This window comes from Macaca fascicularis, chromosome 6 (genome assembly GCF_037993035.2).
Source record: "Macaca fascicularis isolate 582-1 chromosome 6, T2T-MFA8v1.1".
In the NCBI taxonomy this organism is placed as follows: Eukaryota; Metazoa; Chordata; class Mammalia; order Primates; family Cercopithecidae; genus Macaca; species Macaca fascicularis.
Window position 1 is genome coordinate 102,955,092 of NC_088380.1, and position 16,039 is coordinate 102,971,130.

General features: G+C 55.8%; 1 long non-coding RNA gene across 2 annotated transcripts; it reads right to left on the reverse strand.

Moving 5' to 3' along the window:
• Positions 1-12,582: 12,582 nt before the first annotated feature.
• Positions 12,583-15,819, reverse strand: LOC135971377 (uncharacterized). Of its 2 annotated transcripts, XR_010587532.2 has the most exons (3): positions 15,683-15,819; positions 14,630-15,102; positions 12,583-14,061 (listed from the first exon to the last, which is right to left on the reverse strand). It is a non-coding gene; the product is annotated as an uncharacterized lncRNA (long non-coding RNA). The 2 variants fall into 2 exon arrangements; XR_012413979.1 differs by lacking the exon at positions 15,683-15,819 and having other exon boundaries at positions 14,630-15,212.
• Between the last annotated feature and the right edge of the window lie 220 nt (positions 15,820-16,039).

A 16,039-nucleotide genomic window follows, 5' to 3' on the forward strand; every position in this document is an offset into this window, starting at 1 on the left:
GTGGCTATTGGTCCCCACCTCGCGGGGGGTGGCTCACCCCCCTGCGAGGTGGCTCCCAATAGCCAAGGGGGGGAGAGGGGGTGGCTATTGGTCCCCACCTCGCGGGGGGTGGCTCACCCCCCTGCGAGGTGGCTCCCAATAGCCAAGGGGGGGAGAGGGGGTGGCTATTGGTCCCCACCTCGCGGGGGGTGGCTCACCCCCCTGCGAGGTGGCTCCCAATAGCCAAGGGGGGGAGAGGGGGTGGCTATTGGTCCCCACCTCGCGGGGGGTGGCTCACCCCCCTGCGAGGTGGCTCCCAATAGCCAAGGGGGGGAGAGGGGGTGGCTATTGGTCCCCACCTCGCGGGGGGTGGCTCACCCCCCTGCGAGGTGGCTCCCAATAGCCAAGGGGGGGAGAGGGGGTGGCTATTGGTCCCCACCTCGCGGGGGGTGGCTCACCCCCCTGCGAGGTGGCTCCCAATAGCCAAGGGGGGGAGAGGGGGTGGCTATTGGTCCCCACCTCGCGGGGGGTGGCTCACCCCCCTGCGAGGTGGCTCCCAATAGCCAAGGGGGGGAGAGGGGGTGGCTATTGGTCCCCACCTCGCGGGGGGTGGCTCACCCCCCTGCGAGGTGGCTCCCAATAGCCAAGGGGGGGAGAGGGGGTGGCTATTGGTCCCCACCTCGCGGGGGGTGGCTCACCCCCCTGCGAGGTGGCTCCCAATAGCCAAGGGGGGGAGAGGGGGGTGGCTATTGGTCCCCACCTCGCGGGGGGTGGCTCACCCCCCTGCGAGGTGGCTCCCAATAGCCAAGGGGGGGAGAGGGGGTGGCTATTGGTCCCCACCTCGCGGGGGGTGGCTCACCCCCCTGCGAGGTGGCTCCCAATAGCCAAGGGGGGAGAGGGGGTGGCTATTGGTCCCCACCTCGCGGGGGGTGGCTCACCCCCCTGCGAGGTGGCTCCCAATAGCCAAGGGGGGGAGAGGGGGTGGCTATTGGTCCCCACCTCGCGGGGGGTGGCTCACCCCCCTGCGAGGTGGCTCCCAATAGCCAAGGGGGGGAGAGGGGGTGGCTATTGGTCCCCACCTCGCGGGGGGTGGCTCACCCCCCTGCGAGGTGGCTCCCAATAGCCAAGGGGGGGAGAGGGGGTGGCTATTGGTCCCCACCTCGCGGGGGGTGGCTCACCCCCCTGCGAGGTGGCTCCCAATAGCCAAGGGGGGGAGAGGGGGTGGCTATTGGTCCCCACCTCGCGGGGGGTGGCTCACCCCCCTGCGAGGTGGCTCCCAATAGCCAAGGGGGGGAGAGGGGGTGGCTATTGGTCCCCACCTCGCGGGGGGTGGCTCACCCCCCTGCGAGGTGGCTCCCAATAGCCAAGGGGGGGAGAGGGGGTGGCTATTGGTCCCCACCTCGCGGGGGGTGGCTCACCCCCCTGCGAGGTGGCTCCCAATAGCCAAGGGGGGGAGAGGGGGTGGCTATTGGTCCCCACCTCGCGGGGGGTGGCTCACCCCCCTGCGAGGTGGCTCCCAATAGCCAAGGGGGGGAGAGGGGGTGGCTATTGGTCCCCACCTCGCGGGGGGTGGCTCACCCCCCTGCGAGGTGGCTCCCAATAGCCAAGGGGGGGAGAGGGGGTGGCTATTGGTCCCCACCTCGCGGGGGGTGGCTCACCCCCCTGCGAGGTGGCTCCCAATAGCCAAGGGGGGGAGAGGGGGTGGCTATTGGTCCCCACCTCGCGGGGGGTGGCTCACCCCCCTGCGAGGTGGCTCCCAATAGCCAAGGGGGGGAGAGGGGGTGGCTATTGGTCCCCACCTCGCGGGGGGTGGCTCACCCCCCTGCGAGGTGGCTCCCAATAGCCAAGGGGGGGAGAGGGGGTGGCTATTGGTCCCCACCTCGCGGGGGGTGGCTCACCCCCCTGCGAGGTGGCTCCCAATAGCCAAGGGGGGGAGAGGGGGTGGCTATTGGTCCCCACCTCGCGGGGGGTGGCTCACCCCCCTGCGAGGTGGCTCCCAATAGCCAAGGGGGGGAGAGGGGGTGGCTATTGGTCCCCACCTCGCGGGGGGTGGCTCACCCCCCTGCGAGGTGGCTCCCAATAGCCAAGGGGGGGAGAGGGGGTGGCTATTGGTCCCCACCTCGCGGGGGGTGGCTCACCCCCCTGCGAGGTGGCTCCCAATAGCCAAGGGGGGGAGAGGGGGTGGCTATTGGTCCCCACCTCGCGGGGGGTGGCTCACCCCCCTGCGAGGTGGCTCCCAATAGCCAAGGGGGGGAGAGGGGGTGGCTATTGGTCCCCACCTCGCGGGGGGTGGCTCACCCCCCTGCGAGGTGGCTCCCAATAGCCAAGGGGGGGAGAGGGGGTGGCTATTGGTCCCCACCTCGCGGGGGGTGGCTCACCCCCCTGCGAGGTGGCTCCCAATAGCCAAGGGGGGGAGAGGGGGTGGCTATTGGTCCCCACCTCGCGGGGGGTGGCTCACCCCCCTGCGAGGTGGCTCCCAATAGCCAAGGGGGGAGAGGGGGTGGCTATTGGTCCCCACCTCGCGGGGGGTGGCTCACCCCCCTGCGAGGTGGCTCCCAATAGCCAAGGGGGGGAGAGGGGGTGGCTATTGGTCCCCACCTCGCGGGGGGTGGCTCACCCCCCTGCGAGGTGGCTCCCAATAGCCAAGGGGGGGAGAGGGGGTGGCTATTGGTCCCCACCTCGCGGGGGGTGGCTCACCCCCCTGCGAGGTGGCTCCCAATAGCCAAGGGGGGGAGAGGGGGTGGCTATTGGTCCCCACCTCGCGGGGGGTGGCTCACCCCCCTGCGAGGTGGCTCCCAATAGCCAAGGGGGGGAGAGGGGGTGGCTATTGGTCCCCACCTCGCGGGGGGTGGCTCACCCCCCTGCGAGGTGGCTCCCAATAGCCAAGGGGGGGAGAGGGGGTGGCTATTGGTCCCCACCTCGCGGGGGGTGGCTCACCCCCCTGCGAGGTGGCTCCCAATAGCCAAGGGGGGGAGAGGGGGTGGCTATTGGTCCCCACCTCGCGGGGGGTGGCTCACCCCCCTGCGAGGTGGCTCCCAATAGCCAAGGGGGGGGAGAGGGGGTGGCTATTGGTCCCCACCTCGCGGGGGGTGGCTCACCCCCCTGCGAGGTGGCTCCCAATAGCCAAGGGGGGGAGAGGGGGTGGCTATTGGTCCCCACCTCGCGGGGGGTGGCTCACCCCCCTGCGAGGTGGCTCCCAATAGCCAAGGGGGGGAGAGGGGGTGGCTATTGGTCCCCACCTCGCGGGGGGTGGCTCACCCCCCTGCGAGGTGGCTCCCAATAGCCAAGGGGGGGAGAGGGGGTGGCTATTGGTCCCCACCTCGCGGGGGGTGGCTCACCCCCCTGCGAGGTGGCTCCCAATAGCCAAGGGGGGGAGAGGGGGTGGCTATTGGTCCCCACCTCGCGGGGGGTGGCTCACCCCCCTGCGAGGTGGCTCCCAATAGCCAAGGGGGGGAGAGGGGGTGGCTATTGGTCCCCACCTCGCGGGGGGTGGCTCACCCCCCTGCGAGGTGGCTCCCAATAGCCAAGGGGGGGAGAGGGGGTGGCTATTGGTCCCCACCTCGCGGGGGGTGGCTCACCCCCCTGCGAGGTGGCTCCCAATAGCCAAGGGGGGGAGAGGGGGTGGCTATTGGTCCCCACCTCGCGGGGGGTGGCTCACCCCCCTGCGAGGTGGCTCCCAATAGCCAAGGGGGGGAGAGGGGGTGGCTATTGGTCCCCACCTCGCGGGGGGTGGCTCACCCCCCTGCGAGGTGGCTCCCAATAGCCAAGGGGGGGAGAGGGGGTGGCTATTGGTCCCCACCTCGCGGGGGGTGGCTCACCCCCCTGCGAGGTGGCTCCCAATAGCCAAGGGGGGGAGAGGGGGTGGCTATTGGTCCCCACCTCGCGGGGGGTGGCTCACCCCCCTGCGAGGTGGCTCCCAATAGCCAAGGGGGGGAGAGGGGGTGGCTATTGGTCCCCACCTCGCGGGGGGTGGCTCACCCCCCTGCGAGGTGGCTCCCAATAGCCAAGGGGGGGAGAGGGGGTGGCTATTGGTCCCCACCTCGCGGGGGGTGGCTCACCCCCCTGCGAGGTGGCTCCCAATAGCCAAGGGGGGGAGAGGGGGTGGCTATTGGTCCCCACCTCGCGGGGGGTGGCTCACCCCCCTGCGAGGTGGCTCCCAATAGCCAAGGGGGGGAGAGGGGGTGGCTATTGGTCCCCACCTCGCGGGGGGTGGCTCACCCCCCTGCGAGGTGGCTCCCAATAGCCAAGGGGGGGAGAGGGGGTGGCTATTGGTCCCCACCTCGCGGGGGGTGGCTCACCCCCCTGCGAGGTGGCTCCCAATAGCCAAGGGGGGGAGAGGGGGTGGCTATTGGTCCCCACCTCGCGGGGGGTGGCTCACCCCCCTGCGAGGTGGCTCCCAATAGCCAAGGGGGGGAGAGGGGGTGGCTATTGGTCCCCACCTCGCGGGGGGTGGCTCACCCCCCTGCGAGGTGGCTCCCAATAGCCAAGGGGGGGAGAGGGGGTGGCTATTGGTCCCCACCTCGCGGGGGGTGGCTCACCCCCCTGCGAGGTGGCTCCCAATAGCCAAGGGGGGGAGAGGGGGTGGCTATTGGTCCCCACCTCGCGGGGGGTGGCTCACCCCCCTGCGAGGTGGCTCCCAATAGCCAAGGGGGGGAGAGGGGGTGGCTATTGGTCCCCACCTCGCGGGGGGTGGCTCACCCCCCTGCGAGGTGGCTCCCAATAGCCAAGGGGGGGAGAGGGGGTGGCTATTGGTCCCCACCTCGCGGGGGGTGGCTCACCCCCCTGCGAGGTGGCTCCCAATAGCCAAGGGGGGGAGAGGGGGTGGCTATTGGTCCCCACCTCGCGGGGGGTGGCTCACCCCCCTGCGAGGTGGCTCCCAATAGCCAAGGGGGGGAGAGGGGGTGGCTATTGGTCCCCACCTCGCGGGGGGTGGCTCACCCCCCTGCGAGGTGGCTCCCAATAGCCAAGGGGGGGAGAGGGGGTGGCTATTGGTCCCCACCTCGCGGGGGGTGGCTCACCCCCCTGCGAGGTGGCTCCCAATAGCCAAGGGGGGGAGAGGGGGTGGCTATTGGTCCCCACCTCGCGGGGGGTGGCTCACCCCCCTGCGAGGTGGCTCCCAATAGCCAAGGGGGGGAGAGGGGGTGGCTATTGGTCCCCACCTCGCGGGGGGTGGCTCACCCCCCTGCGAGGTGGCTCCCAATAGCCAAGGGGGGGAGAGGGGGTGGCTATTGGTCCCCACCTCGCGGGGGGTGGCTCACCCCCCTGCGAGGTGGCTCCCAATAGCCAAGGGGGGGAGAGGGGGTGGCTATTGGTCCCCACCTCGCGGGGGGTGGCTCACCCCCCTGCGAGGTGGCTCCCAATAGCCAAGGGGGGGAGAGGGGGTGGCTATTGGTCCCCACCTCGCGGGGTGTGGCTCACCCCCCTGACAATGTCACTGTTTTTTTACACCCCCTGCAGTACAATGCATGTTATTATCTTCTCTCACTTTAGCTGTTGAGAACAATGTCACATGGCGGAAGATACACCCAGCACTATTGGGAGTATTATCATTCTCTCTTCTTCTGGATAGTAGAGAAAGTATCTCAGGCGAGTTGGACAACCCCTTTCATATTGACAGTATTGTCATCCTCTGCCAACGTGGATATTAGGAACCATATCACAGGGGGCGTGTTAACTTCCTGGATATTGGTCGCCAAATCATCCTCTCCTCACTAGGTATAGGATACAATGTGACAGTCAGGGTAGACACTCCCCGCGACTTGAGGTGTTATATCTATTCCTGTGTATTAGGATCCACGATGGACACACAGCGTGTTTAAGATTTTGCGAGTAATGTCATCTCCCCCTGTAGACATTACGAGCAGTATCGTAGACGGGTGTTCACCCTCTCCAATGTAGGGAGGAATATCATCCACTTCCCGCCTGGATATTAGGAACCATATCAAAGGAGTGTTTATAACCCCTGAGATATCTGAGTAATATCATCCTCTCCCAGGTGGAAATTAGGAACAGTATCACCGGTGGCATTTACACCCTCGCGACATTGAAAGTAATATCATCCTCTTCCCTCCCGGATCATGGGAACAACATCACTGGGGGGTGTACACTTTCTGCGATATTTGGAGTAACATAATCTTCTGTGCCTTGGTATATTAATGACAATATCACGCGGTGAGCGTGTACATCTTTTGCAATATTGGGAATGAAATGATCCTCTCTCCCCCTGCAAATTAGGAAAGATATCACAAGTGGGTGTTCACCTCCTGCGATATGGGGATTAATACCATCTTCCCCTCTTCCTGATATCAGGAAGGGTATCACGCGGGAGTGTACAGTGTCTGCCATACTGGGAGTAATATGAACCTCTCGGCTTTGAGATATTAAGAAGAATGTCACAGGGTGGATGTACACCCCCTGCCACATTGGGAGTAATATCAGCCTCTCCCCTCCATGCATATTGGGAACAATATCCCAGGCTGGGTGTACGCTTCCTGCTCTATGGGGAGTCATATCATCCTCTCCCTTCCAGGATATTAATAACACTATCACAGGGCGGGTGAACACAGCCTGCGATACTGGAATTATTATCATCCTCTCCCCCTCCGGATACTAGGATCCATATCACAGAAGAGCTGTACCCTCCCTGCGATATGGGGAGTGATATCATACGCTTCTTCCGTGAATATTAGGAGCAATATCACCAGGTGGCTGTCCATTCGTTGCTATGTTGGGAGTCATGTCATATTCTATCCCCCTAGATATCAGGATCAGTGTCACAGCGGGAGTGTACACCAGCTACGATATTAAAACTAATATCATGCTCTCTGTCCCTGGATATTAGGAACGACATCACAGGTAGGTGTACACCCCTTGTGGTATTAGGAGTAATAATATGGTTAATTATTAAACATCAATGATCGATTTTAATAATTATTAATGACACTTAATTAATAGGATACATTATTAATTATGGATAATTATTTTACATATAGGATTATGCACATTTAAAATTAATTATTAATATTAATGTCATTTAACAATATTATTAATTCTTAATATTAATCTTTTTTTATTACCAACATCTCTTAGTATTGACTTAAACAACATTAATTGCCGATATCATTATTTTATTATTAATAGTGATATTACTATTCATTATTAATACTAATCGTTAACATTTTTAAGCAATATTAATTTTTACTGTCTTTATTATGATTATTAATATTGATGATTATTAATTTTTATTATATTTATTAATATTAGTAATTAATAGACTTGTTCCTGATATCCGGCGGGGAGAGGATATTACTCCTAACATCGAAGAAAGTGTACACCCCTCTATGATGTTATTCCTAATAGCCGGGGGTAGAGGATAACATTATTGAAAGAGAGAACAGAACTGGCCTCAGCAACAAGAAGTAAGGAGATGCAGGGTCAAGCAGCCGTGTGGTTCCATCACACTCAACATTCACACCAAGCGGAGCACAGGCAGGACCAGCGGATGGGGGAGCCATAGTGGAGGGTCTCTGGGGTGGAGGCCCTCTGGATGGGCAAGATTCTCTACCTAAAACTCCAATAGAAGATCTACACAGCAGTAGTTAAAGAAAACACACACTAAGAAAAAGGCCAAAATAAAAATAGGACACCAAGTTTGGTCAGCCGGGTCCCACAAGCCAGTAGGTAAGAAAGCCCAGGAGGGCCCACCAGAGGAGCTGGGGGTGGGTTCCTGCCTGCAGGGGGCCTGGGACACCCCATTCCCACAGACGAGGACCCAAGCTTTGGGGAGAAAGCTGTCAGAGTCACCAGTGAGCTCTTCAGAGCTGGAGCCACAGAGCAGGGGAGGAGCGCTGGCCACGTCCCTGTGTAGGCTCAGAAGCTGGGGTGGGGGCACACCCCCAGGGGCCGATACAAACAGTGGACCGCGAGTCCTCCTCCTGTCCAGAGGATGCTCAGCTCCCAAGAGACCACCAAAGTCTGGAACCCAGGGACACACCACCTGACCCTCATGCCCAGGCCTCCTGGACCACGCAATGTCCAGTACAGGCAGGCAGTCTGGGCTTGGGGCCAGGACAGGGGTGGATGGTCCTGCTAGGCAGGCCTCCTTCTCCCTATGAGCTGTGCTGGTTGCACTGTAGTTTTGTTCTGGCAACATATTGCTGCCCACTTTGGCCACACCAGTCCCCGGCTCCCTGGCTAGTGCTGTCCAACCCACCTACACAGGCCCCACACACCCAGTGCCCACCAGACTCCTGTCAGCCAGGAGGACCCATGCTCACCCCCTGAAGTATCCGTGGAAACCTGCATCCGACAGGGACCCACAGCTCAGGGCCAACCTCCATGGGGCCTCTTGGTTGTGGTGGTAGAGGTGGGGGGGAGTTGACCTCCAGCCCTCCCATCCTGGACACTGTGTTCTGTGGGGATCATTCAGTCCTGGGGGCTTCCTAGGGACCCCAGAAGGAAGAGAACAGGGTGGTCATGGCGGCCTCAGCCCCAGGCTCTGGGCCCGAGTGCAAGAGTCTTTCGGTTCTGGTTTGATCTGGGCAGTAACAACAGGTCAAGTCATTCACACAAGGATTGGCTTCAATATAATGCATCAAGGGACTGTGGAGGACACAGATCAGCCTCCAGGCCAGTTACACGTGGTGACTTCACCAGTGCAGGCTAGGGAGTGGAAAAGCTGACCCCTGACCTCCCCACCTACCCTGCTCACCAGAGGCCAGTAGTGGCCAGGGATCCCTGACTTCAGGCAGAGGCAGACAGCACAGTTGCTGCCTCCTTTGAGCCCATCCCAGGGCCCACAGTGCCTGGAGAAACCTGGCAGGGGCTGAGTTAGGAGAATCTGGCAGGGAGATGCCAAGTGAAGAATGTGAGGGACTGGGTATGAGGGGCACTAGGGCACAGGGTCTGCTTCCCCTGGGGAGGTGGCAGTGAGACATATAGTAGCCAAGCCTCCGTAGGCACCACCCTGCTGCCAGGCACGTGTGGTGCCCATACCCACACCGATGGCTGCAAGAAGGTTCTTCGTCAACAAAACGGGAGGACGCACCCACACCCACATAGGCATTGGTGCCCACACACATCAGAGAAGAAAATTGCTGCTGTGCCCAAGGTGTGGGGAAAGGGGCAATGTCCTCTTCCTCCCCATGGTGGGACCAAAATTACCTGCTCCTGCCAGCACCCCCTCCCCCAACTCCACAAGCTGCTGACCTCCACCCCAGTGCCATGCCATGTGCCAGGAACAGCTCAGCGGTACATCCCAAAGGGTGCTATCCTGGAGCGGCTGTGCTGGGCAAGGGACACGTTTCCTAGTCACAGAGGTTTTCTTTCTTTACTGCTCACCGGCCCTGTGCCTCTGTTACCCCCACTGTGGCACAGTGTGAAAATTCCATCTTGAAGGCTAGGAACCCAGGAAGATCACCACACCTGCTGAAATGGTGGGTGAAACTCCCTGCCTTGGACCTCTTGCTCCAGGACTGATGTCCATTGGGACTTGGCCAGGCCAGCATCCTGGGGAGGGCTGCATTCCTTGCCTGGGGAACCTTACTCCCAGTTAGGAATCACTGAGGTTGAGGTCCCTAATGGATTGGGGCAGCCACGGGGTAGAATGGAGGTAGCCCCATCTTACGGGGCTGTGTAGACCCAAGAAAACAAGCATTGAGTTCAGACTCTCGTCTGAAGCTGGCCACCTGAAAGTATTTGGGCTTTGGGGTGTGATGATGGCCTGGGGTCAGGGAACTGGTTATGACACGCAGGACATTCTCTGCAGCTCCCTAAGGTACAGGGTATGTTGCTAAGTATATGCTTTTAAAAACCCTAGGAGGAGGGGGCACCCAGAAGGGGCCCTGAAGTCAAGGGCATGGTCCAGCCTTTCCACCTCCCCGGCTGAAGACATGCTGGAGGACAGTTCTCCAGAGTTTCATAACAAAGAAGAGAAAAAAGAAATCAAAAAGACCTGGAGGATAGGCAAGCTAATGAGGGCTGACTGGGATTACCCTGCCCAATCCTCAAAACAAACCTTCCCTATCTGTCCTCTGGGCCAGGTGAGGAAACAGGTCACAATAGGACATTCAGACCCTGGGCAGGCAGCTGGCAGCCTGGAGCCCAGGAGGTGCAAACACATTTTTACTAAGACACATCCTGCACAGCCCTAAATCCATTAAAACTTGAGGCAATACAGCACATGCTCTGTGAGCACAGGGTTGGGGCTGGGGTTACAGATTAACAGCATCTCAAGGCAGAAGAATTTTTCCTAGTACAGAGATCAAAATGGACTTTCTTATGTCTTCGTCTTTCTCCACAGACACAATAACAGTCTGATCTCTCTTTCTTTCCCCCACACAGAGTGTCACCACTGTATGTCAGCCATGTCAGCCACTGGGGGACAGGCTTCAGCTTACACCCACCTTCCAAATTCCACCCTCTCACCTTGGTAGAAGCTGGCCAGGAATTGGGGCCAATGGATGGGTGGGGTCTGCACACGACACCGTGTTCAGGTCCCCATGACGGCCTCACACATGGGTGGTGGCCCTGCAGTTCCGGGTGCCACACACACCCCAGCCCCTGCTCAGGCCCTGATCTTTGAGAAGGGGGAGCAGCAGAACCTGGGCACTGACCCCACAGTGCCACTCACACCCACAGACAATTCTCCAGACAGGCATCAGGTCTCGGTCATGGCCACCTCCCCCTGCAGGGCCTCAGCTCTTTCCCGGGACTCACATGGTCCTTCCTCACATGCAGCTCTGGTAGGATGCATTGATCTGTACCCAGGGGCTCTGAGGTGACAATGGCCACGCTCATGCAGACTGCAAGGGCACAGGCTGGGTGCCCATTGTGGGGACCCTGACTGCAGCACTCCCAGACTATCATCGGGCATGCTGGCCCCCAGGCTTAGCTAGGGCACCAGCGGTAGGAGTGCACTGCTATGGACTCTGCAGGAGGAGGATAACTATCACCGCATCTTTATGTTCTCCTGCTGGTGTCACTCTGGGCTTCTCATCTCCTGGTTGTACGATTCAGGGCAGACTCTCTGAACACCTTGTGGGAAACAGCACAGTCCAGCAGAGAAGAGGCGAAAAGCCCAGCTGCGAAGATGAAAAAATGGCAGGTGTGACATGGACCCCCATTCAGATTCTGTATTTAGATAAGGTCTTCCGGAACACCTGCTCTCATTGGATAATACTTCAAATATACATATACATATACATATATATATATGTATATATAAAATTTATTTTTTTTTTTTGAGACGAAGTCTCACTCTGTAGCCCGCACTGGAGTACAGCGGCATGATCTCGGCTCACTGCAACCTCCACCTGCCGGGTCCTGGTTCAAGAAATTCTCCTGCCTCAGCCTCCCGAATAGCTGAGATTACAGGCATGCACCACCATGCTGGGCTAATTTTTTGTACTTTTAGTAGAGACGGAGTTTCACAATGTTGGCAAGGTTGGTCCTGAACCTCTGGCCTCGGATGATTCACCCACCTTGCCCTCCTAAAGTGCTAAGATTACAGGCATGAGCCACCGTACCCGGCCCATTGTGGCAGCTTAATCACAGAGGAAAAGAAGGCCTGGACCCAGCAGGAAGATGATGAAAAGGGATAAGAGCCGCTCTCTCACCTATGGTGTCAGCCAGGCACTTCCAACTTTCAACATAAGGGACACTAAATAGCTTTCCCAACAAAAACTGAGATGTTGGGTAAAACCTACAAAAATGCATCTTTGTAAGTGCATTACTGAGCTCGCATTGAAGGATGGAATCCACAGCAGTCAATAAAGAATTGGCGGGAACAAAAGTGGAATTTTTTTTTCAGTTTAGACAGTTGCACAGAGGATGTGGCATCAGAAACAAAACTGTATGTCTCTCCAAAATGAGGCCAGAAATCTGACATCTTAGACTTAAAATAAAAGCCCACCTCAGAGCAGGAGCAGCAAGGAGAGCAGCTGTCCCTGCATTGGTGCTGGGTGGAGGGAAAACCACTGACCCTGGGAACCGATGAGAAACAGTCCTCCAGGAGTTTGTGCTGGAAGACCTTGAGAGCATGGGTGAAATCGACGTGGCACCACGCGGCTGCTCACTTCACCTCTACCCCATGTGAGTGAACATCTTTGCTGAAACAATGCAACCCTGTCCTCAAAATATCTCCCCACATAAAATTCCAAGGAAGATAAGTCCACGTGCAAAAAGTTACAAAACTTAAGTAAACAAAGTACTGCGGATACATCCAATAATTCAAGAAACACATTCAGTAGAGCCACAAAAATCCAAAAGGTGGAAAAGATCAACTGCTGGCAAAGTATGCACTGCTGTTGCTCCTGTTAAGAGACTGTATTTCACAAAAAGCTAGACACGCCCCTCTGTGGCCTCACACTTGCCTTCTCAGGCATGTCTGCCCCAGAAATGCCCTTGCACTGTCTTCAAGAGACACATACGGGGCAAGAATATTTAGGCAGTGATTGAAGAAATAGAAAACACCTGAAAGCCATCCGAACACACCTCTATCAAGGAAAAAAGCTGGCACAGTCACATTGTGGAATATGATACAGCTGTGAAAATGAACTGCAGTTAGAAGTATCAACAATGAAAAATTACAGTGAACAAAGAAAATTACTGAAAAATACGCTGCTATTCCATATACAGTTCACAAACCATAATGTATGACATTGCTTAATAATATACACAGAAATGATAAACCTTATGAAAAGCAAGACAAACATTAACACATCAGTCCTATGTCTGGGTGAAGAAGGGAGACCCAGGTGATCAAAGAAGGGCATATTGTAGCCTTTCAAGACACTCGATGCTAATGGATGATGACATCAGTGCAATTATTAATCTATCGGATTATACATTCAATTTTGTTTGTTTGTTTGTTTTTGAGGCAGAGTTTTGCTCATGTAGCCCAGGCTAGAGTGTAATGGCATGATCTCGGCTCACTGCAACTTCTGTCTCCTGGGTTCAAACAACTCTCTCACCTCAGCCTCCCGAGTAGCTGGGATCACAGGTGCCTGCCATGATGCTCAGACAACTTTTTGTATTTTTTTAGTAGAGACGGTTTTCACCATGTTGGCCAGGCTGGTCTTGAACACCTGACCTCAAATGATCCACCTGCCTCAGCCTCCGAAAGTGCTGGGATTACAGGCATGAACCACCGTGCCCACCCAAATTTTGTAGACTCTTACGTGTCATATATTTCATAATTAAACATAAGAAATAAAATATTTACTGTAGTTTGTAAATGAAAGAGCAACAAAAAATGTTACAAACTTTTAAACATCAAACCTGTTGTATAGCTCATAGTGACCCTCGCATTAAGCTGTGGAAGTTCCAAGTTGTATTTCACTGTAATTTTCTAAAAGCTAGGTGAACAGATGAAAACCTGAATTCAGTTTTGAAACAAGATATTAAGATAATGTTACTGGTTAAAGGTGTCCAGCTTCTTGGTGCCTTGAACCAAGACTTGGACACAATGCAAAAATGGAGCAAGGAAAGAATGAAGCAGCAAAGCAGAGATTGACGGAAAATGAAAGCACACTCTACAGGGTGGGAACGCCTGAGCAGAGGGAGCCCGTTACTGAAGTTTCTGGGGTTTAAATCCCCTCTAGAGGTTTCCATTGGTTACTTGGTGTGCACCCTATGTAAATGAAGAGGAGGAAGTACAATTACAAAGTCATGTACTCAGTGTACGCCCTGTGTAAATGGAGAGGATATTTCCTGTCATAGCCCAAGAGTTTCCATTTGATTAGTTCTCCGAAGTCAGGGTGAATCGGCCTTATGTTCCTGCCTCCAGACCCCTTTCTCCTGCCTCCGTGGAATGGATGGCAGGACATGGAAAAGTGTTCTGTCCAAATGACATATCCCAGGGCACTGGCAGCTGAGGACAAGAGGGAAACAGTTGGTGCCACTGAGGAACGCTCACCCGTGTCTCCACACCGCACAGAACAAAGTGAGTGTCCTTGTCCTGAACCTTCTGAAGTGAGTATCTCGCCTCAGGGCTTTCATGAAACCCCTTTTTGGAGAAGTTCCTTCTCTCTCCTTCTGCAGCCACAAGGCAGCAGGGATAGCCCCTCTCACGCTGAAGTTCCTCTAAAAAAAACAAAGAGAATAAAATAATAGAATTAATGTAATGAATAATAGAATAATGAAAATGAAACTTTTTTACTGAAGCAGCTCTGGAATTTCATGTATTGGTGGCATTAAAAGCAGAAAATGAGCCTATAGGCCTGGTGGGGAGGCTCACGTCAGTAATCTCATCACTTTGGGAGGCCGAGGTGGGCAGATCACGGGGTCAGGAGATCGAGACCATCCTGGCTAACACGGTGAAACCCCGTCTCTACTAAAAATACAAAAAATTAGCCAGGCATAGTGAAGGGCGCCTGCAGTCCCAGGTATTCAGGAGGCTGAGGCAGGAGAATGGCGTGAACCTGGGATGCGGAGCTTGCAGTGAGCCGAGATTGTGTCACTGCACTCCAGCCTGGCAGCAGAGCAAGACTCTGTCTAAAAAAAGAAAAAAGAAAAAAAAGAAAAAAAAAAAAAAGAAAAAAGGAAATGGGCCTATAGTGCTCAATTTCATGACAAAAAATTAAGGAAAGAATAAAAAGACTCTACTAATAATGGTGACATGAGCTGCTCATATTGTCATTTTCTCTGGTACCTAATATTGGGGAGGAGGTGGGACCACCTGCCACCAGGCTCCAGGTGATTTTCAGGCTGTTCCCCCAAATCACTGCAGCTTCTTCCCTGCTGGTCCCTTGATCCTGCTGCTGTGCCGGGCGTCCTGTGTGGCAGGAGGCACCTCGGCAGCTTCCAGTGGGATAGGCCTGCGGCATTCTGAGGCTGAATGCCGTGATCACTAGGAAGTGAGGAGACACAAGCAGGAAGGGTTCAGGGATGGAGCGGTCGCTTCTCAGGGATCAGTCGCAGGCCGAAGCTGGGAAGAATCCCCTTTCAGGACAATGGCTCCAGGCTGAGGTCCATGCTGTTTCTGCGCATTATGATGACTGACCTGCATCCATAGGGAAGCATATCCGGGCTCCTTTTTCCTAGGTGATGTTGGGAACACCTTGAAATGGGCACTGGTGGATTTCAATTCCAGCCTTCCAGAAGCCACTCTAAATGGAAATTGAGCTAAGGGACGTAGCTGGAGTAAGTAAACAACTTTAGGTCCTGAACAACAATTTTCACATACAATATAGTGTGCAGGGAAAAATAAAGCCTCAGGACCCCAATTTACAGCCAAAAAGGAAAAAACATTAAACTGAAGCTGAATCATGCAAGAAACTGCCTTTCCTTTTGTTCCTAAGCAGATAGCTCAGATAAAGGGTTACATACCTCCACAGGAAGCTGGTCTATGTTCACCTTATCTTATGTAAAGGACTGATTTACCGCATGCGAGATGAAGACATAACTGATCATTCCCCATCTGCTCTCTTTCTCTTGCAACCTGAGGACCACCACAGATTCCCTCTTTCCCCTCCAGCCCACCCTTCCTCTCCAGCCCACCCTTCCCCTCCAGCCCACCCTTCCCTCCAGCCCACCCTTCCTCTTCAGCCCACCCTTCCCCTTTAACTACTGAAGCCCTCAAAATCATCTTGGGAGGAAGGCATAGACCACAGAGTGTTTCACGATCCTGTGTTTTTTCCTTCCAAGCACGTCCTTAACCTTGGCAGAATTAACTTTTAAATGGATTGAGATCGGTCTCAGGTACCTTTTGGTTTACAATCGCATGCCTCAGCCATCACACAGCTCTCTGGCCTTTGTCTTCTTTTACCAAAGGAGGAGGGTGAATTCCATGATCCTAAAACCCCTTCAGCTCTCCATAGGTTTCTGGGGGGACACAATTACCTAAGAGATTAGAGAGAGCATCATAAAATAGAAGTAGACGGTGTATGGCAGTTAGGGTTAAGTTTGGCTTCATAAAACAGAAGATTCAAGCTAACAGAGGCTCACACATATAAAGGTCTGTCTTTTCACATGAAAGGAATCTGAAGGCAGGCAATCCTCCCCTGTGCACTGGATCTGTGATCTTATCAGAGAGCCCAGCTTCTCTTATCATTGCCTCAGG